Raw genomic sequence first — 27,447 nt, 5'->3', positions numbered from 1 at the left:
CCAAGTTGCTCAGGCCAGAAACTGGCCAGTTTGAATACTCAGGCCAGTATTTATCCTCGATTCCTCTTTCCCTTCCATCTACAACCAAACCACCGACTTGTGTCAGGCACTGGGTAAATGTTCAATGAAATCAGACATTTATGGTGTGGGTCTTCATTTGGAAGGGCACAATTTTTTAGGTTATATATGTTTGTGTTGTGTACACACACACCCTGTCTGGACTCCTTCTTCTATCCCTACGTGTCTCCTCTCTGAGAGGATCAAATTCAGACTCCAAAGAGAGACCCAGTACTCCGAGTGACATCCTGACTCCATGACGAGAGGGCTTGGGTCACTTTTGAGCTCTTACATTTCTGTTTTATTCTTCCCACCCATCACTCCTGCCTTTTACATCATTGGCATATCCACAGGTAATTTGTGTGGCCCTGAGAATTCTCTGCTCTGCAAAGAACTGATAGAGAAATGTCCTTTAAAGCAATAATCCCGGCTGTGTTTTAGTCAAGCAAGCAATAAAGGGCTGCCAAGATTGATTAAACAGAGAAGCCAAGCCGCGGCCTCTCCTCAGTCATGAGAGCTGTCTGTCTAGATGACACTGCCCCAAACAGACCCCTCTGACCTTCTACTCCATAGCTTCTGTTTGGTGCTGGGAATAGACCTTGCCGACCCCGGGCTGTGACCACCCACATTAGGGAGAGTCAATGACGGCTAACAACTTAAAAAGTCAGAGAGCCGGAGAAGGACATTTTTCTCTTTTGATGTTCATGAGGTCACATGGCAGGTACGGTTTTTCAAAGTTCATGCTTTGTATTTTTGCCTAAGGAATAAAAAGATCCCAGGGCAGTGCTGTCAACTACAAGCAAATAAGAGCAATATATGGAATTTTAATTTTTCTGGCAGCCGTATTAAAAATAGTAAGGAAGATGAGATTAGTTTTAATCATAAATTTTATTTGGCCTAATATGTTAAAAAGTATCGTTTTCTCAGGGGATAAATATAAAGATTATTAATGCAATATTTTACATTCTTTCCTTATACTAAATCCTCTTTCCACATGTCCAAAACATAATGGATCTTTTCTGCTTCTAAAATCTGTTTGTCTAACCATATTCCAGGTTCACTGTGTATCTTATGCTTATCACGCATATCAACTTGGATGCTAAATTTTCTTTTTTTTTTTCTTTAACGTTTATTTATTTTTGAGACAGAGAGAGACAGAGCATGAATGGGGGAGGGACAGAGAGAGAGGGAGACACAGAATCGGAAGCAGGCTCCAGGCTCTGAGCCATCAGCCCAGAGCCTGACGCAGGGCTCGAACCCACAGACCGAGAGATCGTGACCTGAGCCAAAGTCAGACGCTTAACCGACTGAGCCACCCAGGCGCCCCATAAATTTTCAAGATGTTAAGTGAAATGCAGTCACACTGAAACAATGGTTATATTTAACGGAAAAATATTTTAATTGTTAAAAAATTGTTAAAATTATATAAAATTGGAAATTTAGTTCCTTGGTTATACCATCCACAGTTCAAGTGCTTAAAGCCACAGGTAACTTATAGCCATTGTCCTAGACATCACATCTCTGGAGACTAGAATGTGGTTTGTACTCTTTTATGGTATTCTCAGGACCTTTTAAAGTACTCAGACTTATTGAATGGCATTGACTAGCTATTACCTAAAAAAGATAAGACAAATCACTGAAAGAAAGAAGGAAAGAAAGAAAGAAGGAAAGAAAGAAAGAAGGAAAGAAAGAAAAAAAGAAGAAAGAAGAGATGGAGGGTGGGAGGGAGGAGAGGAAGGAAGGAAGGAAGGGAAGGAAGGAGGGGAAGGAAGGGAGGGAGGGAGGGAGGAGGGGAAGGAAGGAAGGAAGGAAGGAGGAAGGAAGGGAAGGAAGGAGGGGAAGGAAGGGAGGGAGGGAGGGAAGGAAGGAAGGGAAGGAAGGAGGGGAAGGAAGGGAGGGAGGGAGGGAGGGAGAAAGAAAACAGAATAAGAAAGAAGAGCAAGTTTGTTTTACATCTCATAAACTCATTTTCCTCATCTGTGAAATAAGTGCCTTGACAGCTTCCACGCTTCATCTGTGGAGAAATGATTCTGGAGCAAACAAGGTGGGGAAATGCTGCATAGTACATACTAACCCATCTCACTGGAGATCCACAAAGCAGATCAGCATTATCATTTTCCTTCATGGATCAGATATATACAGAACAATCCCTGTTTCACACTATGCTTACACCTTTGGTCTACAACTATCTATTTCTCTTTGCTTTCTCTTTTTGTAGCAATATAACAAGCACATATGAGTCTACTACCCAATCACAAGTCCAAAACTTTTATAATAGTTTACATCCCTCATCTAAGACCGTCATCATCCCAAACTCTGTGCTCATCATTCTCTTCCTTTCACTTGATATAGTTTTACAACACATATGTGTATTACTAGAGATGTTATATATAATTTATTACATATACATATAGTCATGGTATAGTGAGTTGTCATGCTATATAAAATCTTGACACTTGCCTAACACTGAGTCAGATTTAAAAGTCCATAAGCCATCTCCTCATTCAATCTCTCTTCGAGCCCTTGTCATCTCCAGGTGGACAACTGCATTATTTTTCTAAATACACTGTGCCTAACTTCTGTCTTTCCTCTTTCATCTTCCACACTGCTCTCAGAGCCATCTCTCTAAAGCACAAACTGATCATGTAATTCTCTGTTACTAGTATATTTTAGAGATGCTCCAAGCAATAAAGTCCAAAATACTTGTAAGGACTGCAGAAGTTGTTTAACGTCCCTAACCCTTCCTATCTCAGTAAGACAAAGATATGTTGCAGAGAGGCTTTCCCTTTGCCCACCGTCTGGTTGTGGAATCTGTTTCTCCATTCTCTTGAATCTAGACCAGTATAACTTGCTTTGGCCAATGGAATATGGCGGAAATGACATAATGCAACTTCCGGGGTTGAGCTTTAAAAGGCTTTACATCTTCTGCTTCGGTTCTCTCGGAAAACTTCCCTTAGCCAGGGAAGGCAGCTGAACTAGTTGAACTAGCCTACTGGCAGATGAGAGGTCATATGCAGAAAAAACTGAAGAATCTCAGCCAAAGGCCAGAACCAAGGGTCAAACGTGTGAGTGAGGTCATTTCGCACCTTCCAGTCCAGCCAAATCTCTAGCTGAAACAACACATATGTGAGTGCAGGCAGAATCAGCTTGGGAATCTCCAGGCTGACCCACAAAACGATCAGACATATTAAAAATCATGATTACGTTAATTCACTAGGTTTTGGTATGGTTTGCTGTATAGCAGTAACTGTAACACCTTTGTTAAGATCTTTAAATACTGAAAGTGGTGCTCTCAGGAAGACAAAAGCCCTGGCCCTCTGCATTCACTTAGGCAGTCAGAATTAGAAGATCTGACTCAAAAATAATTATGGACGCAGTTTCGTGGCATAGAGTGAACTTCTCAACTTCGTAAAAACCCACAGAATTAAGAGAATCGTATTAGTGAAAATGCTGGCACTGTGAATCACAAGGGACAACGGTAGTTCAAACTGGGCTCCCAACTTCCTGTATTCAGGAAACAGGCTACTAAACATCTGCAAACATGGGCCATTTTTCTTCTTGTGTCTTAACAGCTCTCTTGAGACATATCTCACATACCATAAAATTCACTCATTTAAAAGGTACAGTTATTTTTATTTACAGATTTGAAACCATCCTTACAATCAATTTTAGAATATTTTTGTCATCTCAATTTAAGAAAAGAACATCGGGGGGCGCCTGGGTGGCGCAGTCGGTTAGGTGTCCGACTTCAGCCAGGTCACGATCTTGCGGTCCGTGAGTTCGAGCCCCGCATCGGGCTCTGGGCTGATGGCTCAGAGCCTGGAGCCTGTTTCCGATTCTGTGTCTCCCTCTCTCTCTGCCCCTCCCCTGTTCATGCTCTGTCTCTGTCCCAAAAATAAATAAACGTTGAAAAAAAAAATTTAAGAAAAGAACATCGGATTTAGCTATCAACTCCCATCCCTTCCCCACCCACCATCCTTTCCAGCCCTAAGCAACCATTATCTTATTTTCTATCTTTTTACATTTTCTTATTCTGGACATTTCATATAAACGGATAATACAATATGTGATCTTTTGTCACTGGCATCTTTTACTTAGTTTAATGTGCTCAAGATTTGTCCGTGTTATAGCGTATGTCAGTCATTCTTTCCTTTTCATGGCCAAATAATATTTCATTGTATGGATGTATCATATTTTGTTTATCCAAATATCCAGTTGGACACTGGGTTGATTCTACCTTTTGGCTATTATGAATATTGTTGCTGTAAACATTTGTGTACAACTTTTTGTGTAGACATAGGTTTTTTTTTTCCCTGTGGCCGTATCTCTAGGAATGTAATGTCTGGATCATAGGGTAAATCATTTGAAGAAACTGTCATATTGTTTTCTGTAGTAGTGACTTTGCCTTCCCACTAGCAATCTAGAGGGGTTTCAGTTTCTCCACAACCTTGCCAACACTTGTTATTGACCTACCTTTTGATTCTAGGCTAGTGGGCTTGAAGTAATATCTCATTGTGGTTTGTGATCTGCACTTACTTGATGACTAATGATCTATGGCATATTTTCATATGCTTATCAGCCATTTGTATGTCATCTTTGGAGAAATGTCCATTCAAATCCTTTGCCTTTTTAAACTAGGTTATTTATTTTTATTACTGAATTGTAAGAATTCTTTATATATTCTAGATACAAGTTCCTTATCAGATACACAATTTTCAAATATAGCTATAGTCTTTAGGTTGTCCTTTCACTTTCTTGATAGTATCTTTTGAAGCACAAAAGTTTTAATATATTTTTTATTTTTTAATGTTTTTTATTCTTTTTTGAGAGACAGAGTGTGAGCAGGGGAGGGGCAGAGAGAGGTGGAGAAGAATCTGAAGCAGGCTCCAGGCTCTAAGCTATCAGCACAGAGCCCGCCATGGCGCTCGAACCCACGAAATGTGAGATCGTGACCTCAGCTGAAATCTGATCCTTAACCAACCGAGCCATCAGGCATCCCACAATTTTTTTAATTTTAACAAAGCTCAATTTATCTTGTTGCTTGTGTTTGGAGTCATATCTCAAATTCCACTGCCACACCTGATGTCATGAACATTTACCTCTATGTTTTCTTCTAAGAATCCCACAGTTTTAACTCTTAGACTTGGATTTTTGATTCACTTTGAGTTATTTTTTATATAGTGGTGAGGTAAAGATCCAACTTCATTCTCCTGTGTGTGACTGTATCCAGTTGTCCCAGAATCATTTGTTGAAAGCACTATGCTTTTGCCTTTGAATGGTGCTGGCATCTTTGCCAAAAATCAATTTTCCATAGACACCTTGACACACAACTCTTACTGGAGTCATGAGAAAAAATGGATGAGGAGTCTTCCATAAATGGTATGCAGAAGGATGGTGGCTCTTTTCAGTAAGAAACTGAACACAAAAGATGGGGGATTTATTAACCATCAATGTTTTCCAGGAATACAGAGCTCAGATAAATACAGAGCTGACACTGTCAAACCCTCCTTTTGTTCAACAAGAATGAATATAATAAACTAACCTAAACAAGTAAAAGACCAGCAGAAACCTCCTGAGTGAGACAAAGCAGGATCTCTCTAGACTTTTGTTGGTGTTGTTCCTGTAAAATAAGCTGGATCATCTGTTGAGAGGTTATAGCAAAGGTCAATTGTTTTAGAATCTTGAAGTCCAGACATCTTAAACAGGGTTACCTGAAATGAAAAATAAAAAATATCAATATAAAAGATGGAATTGGAGCACCTGGATAATTCAGTTGGTTAAGCGTCTGACTCTTGATTTTGGCTCAGGTCATGATCTCTTGGTTTGTGAGTTTGAGCCCCAACTCAGGCTCTATGTTGCCAGTGCAGAGCCTGCTTAGGGTTCTCTCTCTCCCTCTCTCTCTTCCCCTCCTCCCCTCCCCCTATCTCTCAAAATAAATAAACATTTTTTTTTTAATTTTTTTTTTAACATTTATTTATTTTTGGGACAGAGAGAGACAGAGCATGAACGGGGGAGGGGCAGAGAGAGAGGGAGACACAGAATCGGAAGCAGGCTCCAGGCTCTGAGCCATCAGCCCAGAGCCCGACGCAGGGCTCGAACTCACGGACCGCGAGATCGTGACCTGAGCTGAAGTCGGATGCTTAACCAACTGAGCCACCCAGGCGCCCCTAAAAAAATAAACATTTTTAAAAAATGTGGTGGCTCAGTCAGTCTGACTCTCAATTTTGGCCCAGGTCATGATCTCACAGTTCATGAGTTCAAGCCCTGCATCAGGCTCCACACTTATGCTGTGGAAACTGCTAGTGATTCTCTCTCTCTCTCTCTCTCTCTCTCTCTCTCTTTCCCTCTCTCTTTGCCCCTTCAGAACATGCTCTTTCTCTCTCAAAATAAATAAATCAACTTTTTTTTGTAAAGATGGAATTAAAGCAAAGAACTAGGAGTCAACCTTGTGAGTCACAGGTTTAGTGGATTCCAAAAGGCTGGTGGAAGAAAATCTTTTGATTAAGCAGTACTTCTGTGGAAATAAGGCCACACAAATGAGAACAAGCAAAGACTATTCAGAACTTGTGACCATATGGAAGTCAGCCACCATGACTTATACTTGGCAGAGACTCAAGGCACAACTTAGTGGACCAGCTGTATAGTGAAATAAAAGGGAAGAAAGACTAGGTACGCCCTGATAGGATACTGTTGGCATGAAGAAATTAGAATGAGACTAACTCGAGTTAGGGCATGCTATTAGTTCCCCTAACTAATTAGGGGAACATTTTTTACTTTTTTTGGAAATGAGGGACAAAACTTAGGGAATCAGGCGGTTATTAACCAAGACCTGACCATTTGGGGCAGTTGCTGCAGAAACGGTGAGTTGGCCTGCCAGGCTGATTGCACCTGAGGCTGTGGATCAGAACTCTGTTTTTATAGTCTGAGAGTCTGGCCATTGCCTGTATGTATGGTCAGTCTCCCAGTTCCTCATTTCAATCATTAACTCACTTGCAAGAAGTTGGCCAATTCAGAGAAAGCTAGTGATCCAGATCTGCGCTGCTCAGAGATTGTTAGTCACCTCCATAGTCAACTGTATGCGAGATCTTCCTGACCTTTCAGTTGTGTTGTCATCATTGGGATCATCTGATGAGAGAACAGCTGTGTGAGAACATTTAAGACTCTGGATAGAATACAACAGTTCAGCATAATGATCGCATGACCAAAACCAAAAACAATTAATAGTCCCTATAAAATGCTTCAAAACAAATCCCAGTTGCCCAACCCAAGCCAAGAGAACAAATATCATAGGCCATGAGGACTAACTTTAGATAGCCAAATAGCATTCTCCTTAAGCAATGTATAGCCTGTTCCACCTTATTTTGTTAATCCAAGTACAGTAAGAACTATTAGCAATAGCACAAGTGCCACTATGACTAGCTTAAAAGAAATTTACAGCAATGCAATTGGCCACCAATGAGTAGACATGTCACTCATGCCAATGAGTTGAAAGTGATCTGTATTCCGTCTAAGCGAGAGATGGTATCATTAGTAAGTTATGCAAATTAGTGAGGTTTCTTACACTTTTTTCTACTTGTATGATTCCCACTGATGGGAATAGTATCATGAACAATGAATCAGTAATTCCTACAGGTAGTGTCCTGAATAATCAAGAGTGGCTTCATTTTTGAACCTATGTCTGAGTTGGAATTTCTAGCCATGGTGATTTATAGAATTAAGGTTTCGGTACACAGACAAGCATTGGATTACTATTCTTAAAGGTGTTAGTCTGAAACAAACAGAATCAGGAATCCTGGTTACAAAGAAAGTAGTACTTGGTAGGGACACGTGAGATCTAGGAAATAATGAGTTATATGTATCATGAGGTCAAAACTAACGCCTTCTATCAGTTGGGGTACATATTTGGGTTCCTGTTAATTTCTTCCAGATGGCAAGCATTTGGTCCATTGCCCTTAGAAAGTTGTGGGAAATAAAGTTTAAAATTATATAGGGTCTGATTGATTGTAATAATTGGTTCTTTTGCATACATGGACACTGATAAAGTCACAGGCTTATTTGTTTAAGGTCATTTTTCCATGTAAGTGCAAATGGAAACATCATTCCTTATAGTCTCATTAGACCATTCCTTATAGTCTCATTTGGTGAGAGGTTTTATAATGGGATACAGTGATAGATGGCATATCCAGCTGTCAGTAAGACCAAAGGCAGTAGCTACTGTTTGAGATAGTCTAATGATGGCATTAGAATGAGTATGTTCTGGCCTAACAATTATATAAGGATGGAAAGAGGAGAGAAAGAGCCTTTGTGTGTGAATAGCAACCAAGGATCTATAGAAAATAAGGATAATTATTAGTAGTAGATAGATAAAACAGGAACCAGACAGAGGTCTTGGTCCAACACCCTGGGCAGAAACTATTCATTGTCTGAAGCCATCTGCTTGTTCCAAAGAGATTAGGTGAGCTGTTTCCTTCCAAAGATCATTTGTGTCTACAAGATCTCAGAGTATCCTCAATTTAAATTCCCCTATTAAAGTAGCCTTGTAATTGTGCAGAATTCTGAATTGCTTCCTTAATTGTTAAGCATGAAACCAAGCATTGGCTCCCTGGCATTTCACTGTTGTATTTGTTGCTAACAGTACCTGATAAAGTTCCTTCCATTGAGATCAAAAGCAGCAGATTTCCTCTGATGTTTCTTCCAACAGACAAAATATCCTAGCAGAAGATCATGAAGAGGTGATTCAGAAAAATGTTTTGGGGAGGTACCCTTAACCACTGGTGATAGAACTGGGTGTAATACAAGAGCCCCTTGTAAATTTTTTGCCATGTCACAATGCAGTAGGGTGGAGTCTAATATCAGAGATGAAATTCCCAAATGCATGGATCTTGCAGTTACCAATTCACAGGGCGACAACTGATGTGTCCCAGAGGGAGTGACCTGTAGAGCTATAAGACCTAGTGAGAGTGTCTTTGACGAAGAGAACTCAAGGATTTCTGAAAGTTTTGTTAATTTAAATTCAAGGATTTCCATCAGTCTTTTCAACCTTTTCAGAAGATTGTGGGTGATAAGCACAGTATAGTTTATAAGTAAGGGTAACATCTTACAGAATTTTCTCACAAGAGTGTCTGGTAAGTGCACATCCTGATCACTTGATATAAAAGTCGAGATGCCTCAGGCTGAAAACACAAAATCAAGCAGCTTTTTAGTGACCATAAGACCTGTAGCTTTTCAGCAAAGAAATGCTGCAGCCCATCCTGAATATAGATGTACAATAACTAAAAATATTCAAATATCATAGAAGTTGATGCCAGTTAAAATCCATCTCAAGGTGTTTGAAGTCCCACTGAGGTCCTGGCTGTGTCTCCCCTTTACAGATTTTCCAGGATTAGGTTGTTGACAGGTGACACATGACCTGAAAATAACCTCAGCTATCGTTTTAAAATTTTCTCACCTATGTTAAGATGATCGATTTGTCTGTAATGAGTAGCTTCATGAAGAAATGTAGTTAATATCCACTTGAATTTATCTGATTTAACCGCGCTGCCATCTTGAGCACTCCAGAGATTATCTGAGTGAAAGATACAACCAGAGCCTTCCTTTTCAAAATCGGACGCCATATGTTGATATTTTTAATGACATCTTTGAATCCTTCCAGAGATATATCCTTTGAGGGTTTCGGTAGGCTTATAACTTTGGTTAAGGAGAGTTTTTAGCATAATGATCTCCTACAGCATTTTCTTTAGCTTCTGTATTATCTCTTTTTACATGGGCTTCAATCTTTATAGTAGCCATCCCTCTAGGAAGTAGGAGTACATCTAAAAATTCCATAACTTGTTGTCCATTTTTAGGAGGATACCAGCAGAGCTGAGAACCCCCTTTGTTATGAAGAAGGCATCCCAGAGTCTTGTACTACTCCAAAAGCAGATCTGCTATGCGTATATATACACATTATGTATTCTCTGATCATTAGCTAGTTGAAAAGCTCTAGGAAGGGCAGTTAAGTCTTGCCATCTGGGCTGATTTTACTTCAGGTAGAGGACTATATTCTAAAGAAGCATCTTCTTAAATTACTGATAGCATTTCCTGCTTGATAATCTCCAGTTTCAGTTGAGGTACGCTCCCTCAGCAAATAATATTAGGTCAGATTTCTCAGTGGGATCTTTAATACACTGTGCATCTGTGAGGTACAGATAGCTCCCTAACTGAAGTAAGACAATCAAGCTGTTGCAATTCTTTTAGGAGCAGGAGAGTGGCAGGATTCAGGTTGTTTCAAGGGTGAAGAGTAAAGAGGAGAGAGTTAACAGAATCTCTTCAGAGGTTAATCAGTTGGCTGAAAAGTGTTGTGTGTTCTCAGTCAATAGTAATGTCTGTGTCGCATGAGGAACCATGAGAGTAAGTGGAGAGCCTAGAACTAGTTCAGCAGAAGCACTGGTGACTTTTGTGATGGCACTGATTACCTTAAGTCAAGAGGGAAAAAGCCTTTACAATAGGGTCAAGGGTGAGACAATAGTAAGCAGCTGGCTTTTGATGATTCCCATGAAATTGAATTGAAACCCTAAGGGCTTCTTCAAATTGTTCATGCACAATTTAATGAAATGGCTTTCTAGTTAGGAATACCTGAAGAAGGAGGCTATTGAAGGGCCTTCTTTAGGTACACAAGGCCTATTTATACCTGGGCTCCCAGATCTGAGTCTCTTACCAAAGACTTAGACAATTCATAAAGAAGTGTTGCAATCACAGAAAAATTTGGTACCCATTGCCTGCAATTTCCAATTAAACCTAGAAATCCTCCCAGTTGTCAGCTTGAAAGAGGTCTAAGATAAATTTGGATAGTCTTTAATCTCTCAGGAGAATACTTCCCTTTCTTACATAGGTCATTTCCTAAATAATGGACTGTATTGCGGAACATTTGTAATTTATCTTTTGAAGCATCATGTTCCTTTTCTGCTAAGGCTGAGAGTAAGTAAATGATTCTTTTCACAAGCTTCCTTGTCCTCTGAACAAAGTAAGAGATTATTATGTTATATTATATTATATCAGAACTAAATCACAAGGGAAATTTGGATCTTATAAATCTTGATTAAAGACCTGGGGAAAAGTGGTAGATGGCTTCAGTGCACCCCTGAGGCATGACTGCCCAGGGATATTGTGGTCCTCCTCAGTGGAAGGCATGGTCTAGAGGCATGCTGAAAAAGGCAAAGCAAAGATCCTTTCAAATGAACAATGAAGCCAGAGGCGGTAGGCAGATCAGATGGTATTTGAATTGCATACTACACGGAAACAAAAGATAACAATTTTGTTGATGGTCTTGAAGTCTTGAACAATTTATATCTTCATCCATTTGGTTTCTTTTTCGGCAGGATGAGAGTGTAGCAAGGGCTACTGCAGACTATGAAAAGATCTTTGAGAATAAGGTTTTTAAAGCTAGGTTTGAGCTCTTCCTTTGTGTGTCTGGCCTCAAAGGATATTGGGAAAGTTAGGGTAATGGTTTGGTATGATCTATCTGAATTTTAATAGATTCACCTCCAATTCCATTCCAATTCTGATGTTGGCATTTTTAGTCCATAAGGTGTCAGTTATGATGTCAAGATTTTTATCAGAGGTATGTATTAAATATTACGGAGAAGGCAAAGGTATATCCAGAGCAGATGCAATTTGATTATGAATAGAGGAGTCCTCTGGAATTTCAATACATAGCTCCTCTCGTGCGCATTTGCAAAGTAAATATCCCCTTATTAACTTTGCAAGGGTGGCATCACAGAACAAAAAAGAATGTTTTTCAGTTAAGGACACAGGGTTACAGCTAATGGCTGCAGATTATTTGAGATACCTGCTCCTGTGTGTGCTATGTTTTCTCTGAGGAATGTGTTGAGAAAGAGGTAGGATTTAACATAAAGCAGTACCCATATCTACCAAGAATTAATGAGGTTGACCATCTATATTTATAATTCACTTTGTTTAAAAGTAGTCGAGACTATTGAACGCATTTTCCTTCCTTATTAATCTGAGTTGAGGGATTTTTTTCATTTTGGTTTTTCTTTTAAGATGAGACATTTTTTTTTCCAGTGCCCCTCCTTTTTTTCTACAATATCTACAAATGTCCTTATCAATAGGTAGTGGTCTACTTAGCTGTTGGATCTTCAGGGCCCAAGGTTATTTTAAGTCTTGTCTTATTTTTCTTCTAAAGCCATTTCAAAATGTTAGGTCAGGTGTTTTAGTTCAGATAAAGGGGCTATTTCCCATTCTAATTTCTTTCTTTGAATTAGGTGCCCAATCTCAGGTTCAGCAACATTGACAAAATGAGATGAAAGGGCTGCTGTTCAATCAGCATCTCTCACTCCCACACATTTTTGGAAGATATTTTCTAGTCTATCCTTAAAAATATCCCATTGTTTCATCTTTACTTTTATCACATGGAATTATGGTCCAGTGACCGTTTATTAAAAATGTTTTATGTATGGTGTTCAGGAGACTTTACCTAGCTTGCTTTTTGAGCTTCTTTTTGAGCCTCAAGCTTAATGTGAAAAGGGGGTTCTTATAGGTCCCTTATTGGGTAGGTCCAATCAGCATTTGCCATACGGAAGTAAGCATCTGAGTTTCCAACCAACATGTGTACAAGTTGAATTCTAAAAAATTTTTATGGGTATTTGCTGGTCTTATCTAAGTTTAGAGAAATCTTTAGAATTCTAAGAATTACAGCTTGAGTGCAAGGTTTAGATTCTATAGTTCCCTGCATACCTAGCGCATGAGAGGGATGGGTTTTTAGAAGCAACTGGTTTTGGTAGTTTTAAGAGTTGGGGAAAGGGTCTGGACAAGCAGATGGAGGTGTCGACAGAGGAAAGAGATTGAAATGATAAGAGGGAAAAAGGAGAGTAGGATATAGGGAAGCAGCTGAAGGACAAGAAAGAGGATTTACTAGAGAAAGTACTTTGTTGTTACTTAAGTTTGTCAAATTCCTCATAGCCTTGGCCAAAGAAACTTTTGGTGAAGTAATTTTTTACTTAAACTTTGTTTGGAGGTCTCTGTGTACCAATCAAAAAATGCTGCCCATATGTACTGAGAAATCGTATTCCTTTCTTTTCTAAGGAACCTTTCAAATGAACAGTGTTTTGAAGTCAAATGCCCCCAAGTGCCCACTAAAGGCTTAATTCATACTTGGGAAAATTACAACATTTGGAAAGATAAGTACAAGAGTAAGGACTGTCATGAGAGTGGATATGTGAAACAAGAGTTTTCCCAGAAGAGGTGATTTAGATTTAAATGATCCCATGAGAGCTGCCAATGCTGCTAGAAATGAAATGTGTGTGCAACGCATATCTCAAAACCCAAACTCATGATTGGTCACCTTCAAACACAGACTCGACAATGTGTGCCCTCTGGCATATGGAATATCAGAGAGAATGCTCTCTCTGAATCAAAAAGGGGGGAAAAAGCCCGAAGGACAAAATCTTGAGATGGAAAGAACCTCATCCAGTTTTATTGGGTGACTTACAACAAAGTTTGTCCAAATGGGCAGTTCTTGTAAGAATGGCAAACTCACTGGGGGCGCCTGGGTGGCACAGTCGGTTAAGCGTCCGACTTCAGCCAGGTCACGATCTCGTGGTCCGGGAGTTCGAGCCCCGTGTCAGGCTCTGGGCTGATGGCTCAGAGCCTGGAGCCTGTTTCCGATTCTGTGTCTCCCTCTCTCTCTGCCCCTCCCCCGTTCATGCTCTGTCTCTCTCTGTCCCAAAAATAAATAAACGTTGAAAAAAAAAATTTTTTAAAGAATGGCAAACTCATTGGTGTGTGAGGCTGCCATGAAAAATATGCTCAGAAGGCATATGCCTGTGTTCTACCATATGATTCTCTCCTTGTGACCTACAGCACTTTTAGACAGCAACCCATGGAGCAGTAACACAAATGCAAACAAAAAGGGATGAAAAGAATGGCTTGATTCCACCAATGATACAAACAAATGACACCAATAACAAAACCTGGCTACAAAACTCAGAAGAAAGACCAAGGAACTCAACACGAAGTGTAGAGTTCAGGCCTGTGCTGACTTACCACATCGTTGTGGACTTGATGAGCAGTGAGCAGTGAGGCATAACAGGTTCTGGGTGCCCGGTCTAAGACTGGAGGCCACGGTGATGGTCAGTGCCAACTGTATTTTGGTGGAACTTCCAAGAAAACTGTGGTAAGAAATGAAGATCACTCCAATGAAAACAAACAAATGCGGTTCATTCAGAACTTGCTATAGCAAGAGAATTACCACCATCACCTGAGATGGGCAGAAAGTCAAATGCAGGTAGAGTTGTGGAAAGCTCTGGAGTGGAAAACAGGACGACTTTAGGTGAATGCTAATTAGAGGCAGTCGGCTTTCAGAAGCTAGAGAACTAACTAGAAGTGGACCATCTTATATGATTGATTAGAATATATTTTTTAGATATATAAGTTAGAAGTGAGGGCAAAAATTAGGGAAGCTGGCAATTATTGACCAGGTCCTGATTTGGGACTGATATTGAATAGGTTATATTTGGCTTCTTAGACTAATTGCTCTAGAGGCTGTGGGTCAGAGCTCTATTTTTGTACCTGGTCTGGTGATTGTTTGTATATTCAGTCTCTTACCACTCACTGAGTTTTTTGAAGCTGAGATGTCAATTGTATTGGTGGTGATGTCCACAGCATTGGTTCTTCTCCAGTAAGGATGGATGGCTCGAGTATTTCGCCACACTTGCTTGGTAGTGCAAGCAGTGGCCTATGCATGGAAAGAGCTGGACCATGAACAATCAGGTGGGATGATGAGTCCCTCCAATCTTATAAAAAGTCCTTAGGCTTCAGCTTGCAGTGATTCTTCAGATTTTGGAGGCAAAGACCAGCAAAGGCAATTTCAGAGTCCCAATAAAAACCTGGCAATCGGTTTGTAGTTCTCATGACTTCAAGTCAAGAAGGAGGCAGAAAAATTGGAAAGTTTATTTTGAGGCTAAGATTAGTTTATAGCCAAATATTGAAGGAAACTGTAAGAACTGAAAATCTGGTTAAGGGTTGACAAGTTGTGCAAGGTGAGAAAACACAGTGCAATTTAGAAGTAAACATCAAACCAGTTTTTGCACAGGGAAACAGAAAGCTTAGCTACCAGACAAAACAAAGTTTCCAGATAGATCTGCAATTTACAGAGGTGCAAAATAGCTCAAAGGCAATGAATAGGGTCAGAATCCGGTAATCCAAAAGAGCATGCTATAGTTTCCCATTGAAACACCAAAGGCTCTCTACAGTCCCTTTCCCCTCTTGATCAAAGACAATCTCAAAGAAAGATTACTCTTGGTCACAAAATGAGGCTGGTCTCACTGGAGGTGGCCTGGTTATTTACATAGATGCAGCAAGAACGATGTGGTACCACGTAGGTCTTACACTGGCTTCTCTGGACGCTTTCAGAAAGAATCTCAGATTGGACTTTTCAGAGCCTCTCGAGGCTAGGAAGCCAAGCCAAAACTTCACCATCAGTTTCCACCTGCAGTACCTAGTGATTTGGTGGGCATTCCTCTCTTCCTGAGGTCCTCAAAATAGCCTAGGATTCCTGAGCCTGCCAGGAAGTGACCTTCCTTGCTCACCTATAAGGCTGGGAACCCTATCAAGCCGGTGGCCAGGCCAGTTTTCCCAAGAGGGACTTTGTAAGCATTGGCCCATCATGTCAACCTTAATTGCCGAAAAGGGTCTGGTCACATCTGATGAAACGAGCATCATTCTCAACTGTGACATTATAGGCAGAGCCAGCCTTGATTAACCAATGCTTCCAATTATGTCCTATTAACAAGGTGGACGGGCTCTTACTGAATCTATGCAAATAACTACAGTGCCACGAAAACAGGAATACTCCACGAGACTTCCCAGAATTTGGAAGGGTGAGGCAGGGCAGAGAAGAGGAATGTTTCCTTTCTGTTTCACAAGGGCACAGTCTACTAAATTGTTGTGAGTGCTAGATAGCTTGAGAGAAGAGAGAAAGTGCATCCTTACATCCAGAAAAGAGAACATGAGAGCATCAGCACTGTTCCAAACAAAGCCCATAATCATGAATGATCAGTTCATTCAGTCCTATGTAATAATTCTTGTTCCACTTGATCCAGGGTTAGTAGTCTCAGGAACACATCTACTTCTTGATTGGATGTCTGGAACTCCTGACTCAGTCCACTGGTATGATCTCATAGTTAAACAATGCCATCAGAAGCCTGCACCCAAGAGTATCTGGCAGAGTCTCCAGGCTCTTAAGACAATCCTTTGTTAAAAATGGAACACTCTGCCTTCCAGCTGATTCCAGGTATTTTCATGGAAGCATCAGGAGTAAAACAAAGCATACAAACTGTCTGTAGATGACAAAAGACTAGAAGGTCTATTATTTACTTCCTACTGATATTTTCAAAAGAGAATGATCTGAAGAGAGTTCATTACAATAATCATGCAATTGACAAGCATATCTGGTTGTGTCTATGGCACAGAGAACAAAATAAAGTCAATCCAAAAAAGGTTTTGACAAAACATGTTTAAACACAAAGATTCATGCCTATTTTCAAAGAAGAGATTGCATTTAATTTATGAAAACACATAAACATAATCTTCACAGAGAAAACATTTTCAGGTATAACATAAAAATCCTGAAATGTTAGATGTAAACCTAGTACAAAGTTAGAATATATCAAGAATATGTCAAGACTATCAAGTAAATAGATTTAATACATCTAAAGTAGGCTTTTAAACATCAGTAGTAGATTAATAAAACTTTATAGATAAATGATGTGAATCCCCAGTAGAAAACTAGCCAGTAAATACACTGAATTCACATTAAAGATGTAAAGTTGCAACCAACTTAATGTTTTTAAAAATAACTAAAATTATGACTGCTAATATAATACTGCTTTTGTTTTACAGGCAAAGCAACACTAAAACTCTGATACACAGAAACGTATCATGGTCAGCAAAAACACTGATCATTGTCTAGAACCTTCCCATACAGGATACAATTGTTTAAATATTTACACTAATAATGTTTTACCCAAACAAATTTAACCTAGGGAGGTCTAAGCATTTCTTCTGATTTGAGAGTATTTCCCACGTAACACATCATTAGTAACCTATCAATAACCCTAATTATTCCCAACATTTCTTTTTTTACAAGGTGAAAAAACAAATCTTAGTGGGAACCCTTGCAAAATCTCAAAAACAATTTTAAGTGCTGACAAGGTTAATCAAACTTTGAGCTTGACACAACTTCGGGACCACAAAGCCCTCAATCCCATGTAAATTTTCTGCACTTGAATTTGTTTGCTCCTCTTAAGAGCAACCCCTGCCCCATGTGCTTAACCACAAACCAACACTTCCTGCCTTAACTTCCCTGTTAGTACAATATTTGATGAAGGTTAAGTTTCAAGAACCCCCTCCCCTACCAGTTTTCAGCTCCCCACCTCCTACTCTCCACAGCCACCTATCCCAGGCGTCTCTGCATTTAAAAGCTCTGCCCACCCATCCCTCCCCAGATACATTTCTGACTTAGAGCGTCTTCCTATTATGATACTCCTCTCCTCCTATTGCAATAACCCCCTTCATATGAACATAGTAAAATCCTTCATAGTAACATCCATTGCATTTTTTTTCTTTCACAGGGATGACGCTGTAACTCTGACAGAATGTCAGATGCCCCCAGGACCTTGCTTTCTTCACCCAGGCGTCAATGCCATCTGATCAGATGCTGGCTCCTTTCCTGGCTGGGGAAGTTGGGATCCACAGTGGTGAGTCTAAATCCTGGTCCAGTGCTTCACACATGTGTCTACTGTAGCATGGTAAAGACTTGGCTTTATTCTTCATTTTTGTCTTTTTTCCTTCTATTTCTCTGCCTTCTTCCAGCTTTTCTGAGTATAGTTAAAGCCCCTGACTCTTGGATTCCATTGACTTATTCTGAGCAGGGCTCTTGAATCCCATGACTCCAAGATTTCATCCGAACAGTGCACTGCTTTTATTGTTTGGTACAAAGAAACAGAACAAAGTCTCTTCCACAAACATTTTCAGAGACCACTGCTTCCTTCCAAGGCCATTTCTCTTCCTCGGTGTTTTCTAAGACCTATCCCTTCCCATCCTCCTCCTCTAACTCTGCCTCCCTTTTTCCACCTTCAACTTTCCCTTCAGCTCCCTAGAATCCTTCGTTCTCCCCCCTTCAGCACCTCTACCTCCTCTGTCATCCACCCTGCCGGGCCTTTCCTTTCTCACTCAGGCCCCTCGTCCTGTAGATACCTGATATTTAAGTCCCTTACCACTGTCGGGGCTGTGAGGAGCCCAGCGACCCCAGGGCAAAAGCCTGCAGCTGAAAAAGCTAATTAGAAATAAGCTTCAAGTTTTCTTTACTCAGATGGGCTTTGGAGACACCAATGGCCACTTGGTCTCTCCTCTGTCACTCTCCCAAAATGTAGTCCACAGCCTCCATTGGATACATATCGCGGCCAAGTACATCTTGAGGGTCTCCTCCACAAATAATGGGGAGACTGCTTCAGCTCTTACATTGAGCAGGTTACTTCAATTTGCCCCATCTGCCAGAAACACAATCCTTCTAAAAAGGTAAAGTGAGGCAGGGATTAGAGTCAGCTCTTTTACATGAACCAGTGAGTTTTGAGTCTTTGCGTTTATATCTGAACCAGCTCTAAATTTTTTTAATTAAAATTTAAAGCTATAAGCTCTTTATTTGTGTCCATCTGTATGTGCATATATGTATGTTGTATTATACACGTGTACTATTTTCCTACCTCCAAATGGTATGACCACATTAAATTCTGAAGTCCCTTAAAGGAGCTCCTTCTGGATTGGATAAGAGATAAATAGGAGTTTATAGAATTTTAAATATTTCCAAAATTCCCAGAAACCGAGACAATTAAATCTCTAATATGTTTAGTGTGGGGGAAAAAGTATTCTTATAAAAGTTTACCAATATGTTTTTAAAATTCAGGCTCATGAGGTAAATCTTTGGCAAATGAAGCTAGTTTAAATGTTGTTGGTTTAATAAATACAGTTATGCCTTTTGAGTTATCAGCCTTGTAAGAACACATTTTTATTTTACTCAAGTATGTTCTTCCTAAACTCATTCAGGTTAAGTTTACTTATTGCTTGATTATCTGGATATACCATTGCTATATTTTAACAATATGCTTGATATATGTTCATGGTATACCATGTCTCAGAACCATGATATTGTACCTGTCATGTTTTCCTCTAAAGATTATACTCATCCATTTTCATAAACTACATATAATATCCAGTCTTCTTTGAAAACAGGATTAATGATGCTAATTAAACATTAGCATGTTTTGCCTAAAACTGATTGAACTGACTTTTTCAGTGTCCCATAAAAATCAAATTTCTTTATCAATTGTATTATTTTTATAGTGAACTCTGCTCAGATCTTTCACCTTTGAAAATTATCAAAAATGAACTAACCATGGCTATTTTAAGTTTTCTGTCCTTCACAGGTGGTTTTATGTTCCTCTGATGCTTCCCGAAGAGTGCTTGCAAATCAGCTACCGACTGAGTGCTCTGTCTTCAACAAAAAAGGATTATCTTAGAGACCCGTGGAAGCGGACTATGCCAGCCAGGTACTCTTGGGTAAGGCTTCTGATGGCACTGCTTAAATAACTTTGGGACCACCCTGGTAGACTAAGTCAGGATTTCTAGAACTCTAGGGGAGAATATAGATTTATGGACTATTAATCCAAGATCAAATGGAACAAGAATTATTACATAGGACTGAATGAACTGATCATTCATGATTATAAGCTTTGTTTGGAACAGTGCTGATGCTCTCATGTTCTATTTTCTGGATGTAAGGATGCACTTTCTCTCTTCTCTCAAGCTATCTAGCACTCACAACAATTTAGTAGACTGTGCCCTTGTGAAACAGAAAGGAAACATTCCTCTTCTCTGCCCTGCCTCACCCTTCCAAATTCTGGGAAGTCTCGTGGAGTATTCCTGTTTTCGTGGCACTGTAGTTATTTGCATAGATTCAGTAAGAGCCCGTCCACCTTGTTAATAGGACATAATTGGAAGCATTGGTTAATCAAGGCTGGTTCTGCCTATAATGTCACAGTTGAGAATGATGCTCGTTTCATCAGATGTGACCAGACCCTTTTCGGCAATTAAGGTTGACATGATGGGCCAATGCTTACAAAGTCCCTCTTGGGAAAACTGGCCTGGCCACTGGCTTTATAGGGTTCCCAGCCTTATAGGTGAGCAAGGAAGGTCGCTTCCTGGCAGGCTCAGGAATCCTAGGCTATTTTGAGGACCTCAGGAAGAGAGGAATGCCCACCAAATCACTAGGTACTGCAGGTGGAAACTGATGGTGAAGTTTTGGCTTGGCTTCCTAGCCTCGAGTGGCTCTGAAAAGTCCAATCTGAGATTCTTTCTGAAAGCGTCCAGAGAAGCCAGTATAAGACCTACGTGGTACCATGTCGTTCTTGCTGCATCTATGTAAATAACCAGGCCACCTCCAGTGAGACCAGCCTTATTTTGTGACCAAGAGTAATCTTTCTTTGAGATTGTCTTTGATCAAGAGGGGAAAGAGACTGTAGAGAGCCTTTGGTGTTTCAATGGGAAACTATAGCATGCTCTTTTGGATTACCGGATTCTGACCCTATTCATTGCCTTTGAGCTATTTTGCACCTCTGTAAACTGCAGGTAGCTGATTGATAGGCAAACTCTATCTCCTCTTATAGACACTTAATTAGCTTCTTTTCCCACTGTAGATAAACTAGTGGTGATACCTACTTATAAATCAGATTTGAATCTTTTACTTTAGAGAGATTGTCAGCCCTTACCAAATTTTCAATTCTTGCAGATTCCTTCAATACCTGGCTATAACTTTTCAAACTAACCTGTACAACTTTTCTCCCTTTTTCCTGACTTCAAGTCACTGAGAACCAAAACATGATTTCCCAGATCCTTATTCGGACTCTAAGTTGCTTTGTCACTGGCCTTTTCCCCCAGGATCTGAATAAACACTGCAGCAGTCCATGCGTGAACCTGGTTGCCCTCTGGACAAGCTGCTGTCTGGGTCACTAAGAAAGTCTGGTGAAATGCTCAGGTCACGTATCCCCTGATAAGGGAGATAACCTGAGCTCTGAGTAACATAATTAAGATCATGATACGACTCAGGGAGCAGTGCTGCACAATGAAACGATTTCATCCACTGACCTCCTGAATTTCACTAGATTGGATACTCTTAGGGTTTGACTTCTGGCTCTTTAATACATTCCTTTATGCTAACATTTATCTTTTTTTTAATTTTAGGCATCCCATTTAAGAACACTGAAACAACTGACCTCTGCCTGCACTCCAAACAGATGATTCAATTGGTCTTCTAGGGACATCACTGAGAATATGGTGGCCCTGAGGTCTATCTCACTCAGCCATCCGCTGTTTGAGTTATTCCTTATCCTTGAATTGTCCATGAAGAGTCTCTCTGAGCCCACCTTGAACAAAGAGAGGGACTGACAAGGCAACTTTATGCTTCATATAAGTTTAGGCTGCTTTGCTGAGAACCACTAGGTCCCAACTCTGCAAACTTTCTGCACTTTTGCTTGTTTACTTCAACTGAGACCAGAATCCCAAGTCCTTGTGCCCGAGGACACAACTTTCCTGCCTCAACTTTTCTACTAGTACAACACTGGATGCAGTTCATTATGTTTCAAGGCACCTTCCGCATACCCAGCTGTTAGCATGGCATCCTTCTGCTTTGCACAGGCACCTATCCCAGGGTCTCTGCTTACAGAAACTTTGCTTGTCCCCCCGCTCCACCCCCCCCCCCCCCACCTGCCTGACACTGCTCTGGCTCAGGCTTTGAGCACCTCTCTGCAATAGTCTCATTCAATAATACCTCTCCTTACTCGGGTCCAGACTTAACTTTTTTTTTTTTTCTTGACAATTTCTTCGGCAAAAGATATCATTTAGGATTTGATTTTTGGAAAGTAGAATACAAAAAGTAGTCAGGAAATTTGAACACTTGATTAAATAGGATCATGGATTACTGAGAAATAATAGTTGGTTACCTAATTAGCCAAAATGAAGATATAAATTTAAAAGTAGGCATAGAAGGGACGTGACTATAAAGAACTCCAGTTCTTTTTAAGTGAAAAGACTTTGTTCTCTCGAGTAATTAAAGATATGATAAAGTCAACCCAAAGTATAGGAAATGAGTCTAATAAGACCCTGAATAGTTGTTTTCTAGGCAGATTATAAAGGTAAAGAAAAATATTTTTTACAAACACTTATTAAGAAAACACCAGTAATCCAAGAAAAAAAATGTCATTTTAATAGAAAGAAAACCAAATGCTAGTTTTGAAACAGCATATTTGGTACTAACACTATTATTAAAAATCTTCTATTTAAATTAAAAAAAAAGAAATGGAAAAAAAGATTCACAAAAACAATCTTACAAATAAGCCCATCAGCCTTAGCCAGCTGTGACTCTAAGAAATACAATTCCTTTTCCACGAACCATCTACAACCTTCTCTATCCAGACAAGTTTGTCATACACTTGTCTCTCATTTTAGACAAGTTATTTAGTTATTTTACTTTGGAACAAAGCTACTCTTGTTTTTCTTAACAAAATACCCCCTGCACACTTCATGTGCAAAGTTGCTCCTCTCTGCTACTATCACTCCTGTTAGAGTCTCATTCACATATACTGATTCTAAGTTTTCACTACAGCCACTTCTACTGCATATAGAAAACCAGGAGACGGTGTAAGAGAAGAGTTATTCCCAGGGAATGTGTTAAAGCCGCGAGGCAGATCTTATTAGAACTACTGCAGTAGAGGAGAGAGACTTTGGTATCCCATTCCCATGCAGCACAGACAGCTGGAGATCTCAGCCAAGGAGCCAGTGAGGGGGTGAGTGGATAGGAAATTACTGAGAGGAACTTGGTTAGATACCAAAGTAGGGGGATTCTTGCTAAACTGGCTTCACAGGATTCTTACTAAAAGCAGGTGCCAAGGACTTAGATATCTAGGGCAGGGTATGAGGAGCTTGATCAGATATCAAGGATGGTCCCATATGAAGGGGGGCAAGTGTCAATTAACTAGCTTAGGATTCATTGCTAGAGTGGGGGCTCAGCAGGCCAAGGTCGAGCCTAGTCTAGAAGAAGGCTCACAGGAGCCTAACTAAAGTTTGGTCAAGGAAGGAGTATCTGATAGTAAATAACTGTAAACTGTCTTTCATACACCAGTATTTTCTAGCAGACTAGCAAAGTTTATAAATATACATCTCAACATCTCATAATTTTTATAATCATAAGTGTTCCTTATAGGTACAGCTTCTCAATGTGGCAAAAATGAACATGTGCATTAGCAGACCCAAATAGATAGCCTCTCTGTATTATAGAAAAGTAAAAGTCCAAAAGTATATAAAATGAAATCGTATTCAGCAATTAATACTTCAATTTTTTCTCTTAGATAGGATTTAGGTGTCTAATGAATATTCATAAATTAAGTCAATTTAGCATCAGTCCAAGGTTTTAAGCTACCAATTCATTTTGGACACTGTCTTTAAGCTGACATACTGCAAAATATAATTACTTTGAAATAAAGTTTGTCCAAATAATGACTTAATTTGACAAATACAAATGTACATTTTTATAATCTTAAAACATAGGAACTGAAATGATAGTATATTAAATCAGCCAAACTTCATAAATTGAGGAAAAACATGCTTGCATAAAATTAAAATATATGTTTCTATTACATTTAATGCTGACAACTCAGAAGACATAGCTGTTTTTATTAAACCAATAATATTAAATTAGTCTCATTTGCTAGAGTTACCTAAATTATGTAAACTTGAATTCTTAGAACATTTGAATTACTGCCTATAAGAATATATTTTGAGCACATTGAAAGTATTAGAAATCTAATTTTTTCAATATCTGGGAATTTTTAGGAATAGTCCTTTATTTGTATATGCCTTTAGCTAACTCTAAGTCAATTAGAATAAAACTCTTTAAAAATTTTCTTATAATCTAATTTAGTAATACCATCTGGAAGTAGGAAAATATTACATATCTATAGACACATAAACATACATAAAAACCTAGAAAAGTTATAGCTTCTATTCCAAAATTTTAGCCCATACATCAGGGGTAAACCCAAAAATACAAAACTCATTTTTCATATAAAAAGAGCTCTTCTCTAATGGGTACAAATTCTTAGTTGATTTGAGTTCAAAATTGGGGAAAAAATGAACAAACAGAAAAGAGTAACAAACATGATTTTCTGTCATCTTTCATTCAAAAGAGAAAAATATCTATAAACCATTTAATTCACTTACAGAGAGAGCCAAATTATCTAACTACAAAACCAAAAAAAAAAAAAAATCCATCACCAGAAATCAACTAAAGACTCAAAAAAAAAAAAAAATCAAAATCAAATTCTTACCATGCTTCCAACAGACAAGAGTCTGGACATAGGACCAGGATCAGCACTCACCTTTAGACCCCTGGGTTGCCAGCCAGGAATGGAGCACAAAAGGCTCCAGATGGCCTTATTACCTGGCTGGAGCAGATGGGAATCTGGAGGCAAGGTGCCATCCTGAGGCAAACTGTCAAAGACAAAAACCAGACAAGTTAGGAGACCAAAATGAGGGAGACTATCACAATAGGAGTATCAACCCCAGTCTAAATATCTTCGGAGCACCTCTACTCTTATAGACGTTTGCAAATGAGGTGGTTTTACACCCTGGCTTTGCAAGCTGCAGAAATGAGCCTTATTTATCAAAACAGGAAATGGTTTTTCCCAAATATGGCTAGCTTGCTACCTTCGGAGAGCAGAGAGTTTTAATCTCCGTTAATCAACCATGAGCTAAAGAACAGGATGTGAAAGTGTCTTGTTTTGCCTTGTCAGCACATTCAGACCAAAGGGGAAAGTGCGTGGGGTTTTGTCACACGTGATCAAAGATCTTGGAGCCAAGAGCTTCGAGCGGAAGTAACAGCACGTGATCAAAGGTCTTGGAGCCAAGAGCTTCAAGCGGAAATAACAACACAGGAAATGAGACTTCTAGCCCCCCCTGAAGAGAGGCTAAATCCTTCCTCAGCCCAGTGGGCTCTTCTACATGGAATACACTTACTTTCCATGCCCCCCACCCCGCCACGCACACGCACCCCCTTACATGTAGCCTCTCTTCCCCTCTTAACACTTCTATCCACATCTCTCCATTTCCAATGCCAGCCCGCTCTATCACTCGATCCCTTCAAGGCTACTGCGATACCACCTAAATGGTTTCCTGCCTTCCTGACTTTTCTCCCACAATTCAGTTTCCAAGAAGCAGTCAAAGCGAAACGAGGTGAAAACTGATTTTTTACTACCCTGTTCAAAAGTTTTCAGTCTCTCCCTGTCACCTTTCCAAAATGGTCTACACTGCATAGCAGAATGTGCAAGCCTTTCACATTCTGGCTCACCTCTTCTTTTGCCAGCCCTGAGCAGACTCTACTCTCCAGCTCTGTTGAACGCTTGCAGTTCCCAAACAGCCCATGCTCTTCTCCACGTCTAGACCCTTGTTTGTGTTTTCCTCTCTGCCTCCAATGCCCTCTCTCCACCTGGCTACGTCCTTAAGGACATGCGGGCTAAGTCCTGCATGTATACATGAGGTTTAGAAGACACATACTCCGGGCTCGCCCCTGGCCCCACCTGTTCTCTCAGCCTTCCCAAATCTGAATGGGCTGCAACTTCTCCATTCCATACTCTCTTCTTTCATAGTACTTACTGTACCATTTGGAAAAGTGCTCTTTGCCTGTCTCTGCAAATAAATGAGAAACTCCCTGAAAGTCAAGACTATGTGTTCTTTATTGATTTTTCATGGCAAGAATGATGGGGGGGGGGAGGGGTTGCGGTAGTGAGTGGGCATCATTCCCAGAAGTCAGTGCCTGATGTATCACAAACATGCAGCGAACCCTTGTGAGATTATTAAGTGGGTGAACTTACCGTGCGCCGTGACAATTGGACAAGATGGTGGGATGATACAACATATCGCACAACCGTGTTGGGGAAACAAAACAAGCTTCTGTGAAGCAATTAGAAAAAGCTGAGGACTGCATGGGGTAGAATATGAAATTGATTTATTTTTTTAAAAAATGTGTCACACTTTCACAAGACCTAATGAACGTGTGCACGCACCAACCAGCCGCCTTAGGGGTCTGGATGTGCGCTTATTTGGGAGTCGCCTCTCTTCACTCAAAAACGGGAAGGAATTCCTCTCTAGATCCTGGTTCCAGAAACAGTATCTGAGCAAGCTGCATTCTGAAATCCATTTCGCTCCTTTTTAGTTAAGCACCACGAATATCCTCCCCGCTTTCATGACTAGGGAATGCACTCCCCAGAATCAAATTTACAATTACAACGATCCTGGCACCACACAGTGCCCTGTGCATACACAAGACTTGATAACTTCTTGCTGAATCAGTGACCTGCAGAAGAGTTTCCCGACCACCTCGGGAATGATTGTGATTTTCTTAATGTCCCTGATTTTCTTCTGCTGAAACATTCCGCTTGCAATACCGCTCATGATTATTCAGACCATAGTCAAAAGGAAAAAAAAAATCTTTACCCTGAGTAACCATATTCATAAACATGAGTTACGGAGTCTGAAACATTTTCCAAAGGAGCGTGCTCTGAACCTGCAGAGCGGCACCACAGGTAAACTGCCTTTTAAAGAAACTGCATCTCAGCAGAAGATATTCATGAGAATACGGAAGTCCTGAGGTTGAACCTGTCTGTCTTAATTTGGGCTCCCCCAGAAGCAGATCCTGACACAGGGTTTATTGAGAATAGACGTGGAATAAGGTCCCAGGAAATATCAGTAAGGGGATGGAGAATGGGGACAGGCAAGAAGCAGCCGCCGAGAGAATATCCTTGTGGGAGACCGGGTCTCAGCCTCCAGGAAGCACGGTGGCACACTTCTCAGAGATCGTGGGAGGACTGAGAAATCTGGGATATGTCACGCACTAATTCCCATTGGACGAGAACGGCTCTGGGGATATTAATGCCGCAGCATCTCCAGCCCATCTGACATCAGGCCCAGCATGCTAGCTTGCCAGAGGAAGCCCTTAGAACACCACCGGTCCTTGTAGCCTGAGGCAGTTTCCCCAACCACCGAGTCCTCAGGAGACATGGGCGAGGAACACGGGCAGTGTCCGTAACCTACACTTTGTATAGTCAGGTTCTGAACCGCAAGATGCATTTGTAGAACTCAGACTCAGTCGCACATCAGTTGAACGCAGCCAACCGCACCTGTAACAGGCTGTCTCAGCTCATACCCAGCAAAAAAGAATTAGGAATTTCTTTAGCTTCGTTACATTTCTGCAAGGTGCCATGCAGTAACTGGAATTCTAAACTCTTC

General features: G+C 40.2%; 2 long non-coding RNA genes across 5 annotated transcripts; one reads left to right on the top strand and one right to left on the bottom strand.

The window, feature by feature from the left end:
* Positions 1-4,987: 4,987 nt before the first annotated feature.
* On the bottom strand, positions 4,988-17,445 carry LOC125156540 (uncharacterized). 4 transcript variants are annotated; one of them, XR_007148658.1, is made up of 6 exons: positions 14,662-17,445; positions 14,101-14,225; positions 8,696-8,768; positions 7,048-7,182; positions 5,600-5,768; positions 4,988-5,472 (listed from the first exon to the last, which is right to left on the bottom strand). It is a non-coding gene; the product is annotated as an uncharacterized LOC125156540 (long non-coding RNA). The 4 variants fall into 4 exon arrangements; XR_007148655.1 differs by having other exon boundaries at positions 4,988-5,768; XR_007148656.1 differs by having other exon boundaries at positions 4,988-5,768; positions 14,669-17,445.
* Positions 17,446-17,561: 116 nt separating this feature from the next.
* On the top strand, positions 17,562-25,876 carry LOC125156539 (uncharacterized). The gene is made up of 3 exons (XR_007148654.1): positions 17,562-17,813; positions 19,539-19,671; positions 21,352-25,876. It is a non-coding gene; the product is annotated as an uncharacterized LOC125156539 (long non-coding RNA).
* The last annotated feature ends 1,571 nt before the right edge of the window (positions 25,877-27,447 follow it).

The sequence above is a fragment of the Prionailurus viverrinus genome, chromosome F2 (genome assembly GCF_022837055.1).
Source record: "Prionailurus viverrinus isolate Anna chromosome F2, UM_Priviv_1.0, whole genome shotgun sequence".
Lineage (NCBI taxonomy): Eukaryota > Metazoa > Chordata > Mammalia > Carnivora > Felidae > Prionailurus > Prionailurus viverrinus.
Note: the sequence above shows the minus strand (reverse complement) of the source record. Positions and strands in the feature narration are given on the sequence as shown.